The sequence below is a fragment of the Penaeus monodon genome, chromosome 24, assembly GCF_015228065.2.
Source record: "Penaeus monodon isolate SGIC_2016 chromosome 24, NSTDA_Pmon_1, whole genome shotgun sequence".
NCBI classification, from domain to species: domain Eukaryota; kingdom Metazoa; phylum Arthropoda; class Malacostraca; order Decapoda; family Penaeidae; genus Penaeus; species Penaeus monodon.
Genome location: NC_051409.1, coordinates 33,863,503 through 33,864,202, shown reverse-complemented (window position 1 = coordinate 33,864,202; position 700 = coordinate 33,863,503).

Here is a 700-nt window from a genome sequence, read left to right as displayed (position 1 = left end):
CGAGCTTATTAGCTTATATCTTGTGGGTTATGCTTCTTTGTTATTTTCGTTCTCCAATCCGTGGTTAATTCAAAGTTCATTAGCGAGGTGTTATTGCTATGATGATTTAATTAGTTCATTTTTAAAAGCCTTTCTCTCCCTCTCCCACTCCCTCTCTTCCTCCCACTCTCTCCCCCTTCCTCACTCAGCTTTTCTCTCTCTCCCTCTCCCAGCCTTTCTTCCATACCCTCTCTCTTTTTCTCCCTCTCCTCTCTCCTTCCCTTTCTCTCTCTCCCTCCTCTTTCCATCTCCCTCGTCTCCCTCATTGCCTGTGTCCACCTCTCTGTCTCCCTCATTGCCTGTGTTCGACTTAATAGATATATAAAAAGATAAATTACCTCGTATTCTCTATCCATTATATTCTAATGCTTTTGCACATAAATAAGTCTAGTGATTTAACATTCAACAAAGTCGTTAATCTTTGCGTTCTTCTACGCCGATGGCTTCGTAAAGTTATCGTGCAATGTTCTTTTGAATAATGTTCATTTTTCATATTTAATGAACTTGATGATCGTTACATTCTCTACCACAACATCGTATGCTATTCCCAAGCATTACAATAAGTGCATTTCGCTGTTATTGTATTTCGTAATGGAATAATAACTCATAAGAAAATAAAAAGATAATAGCATACATTAAGAAAGAGTAGCACACGAACTTT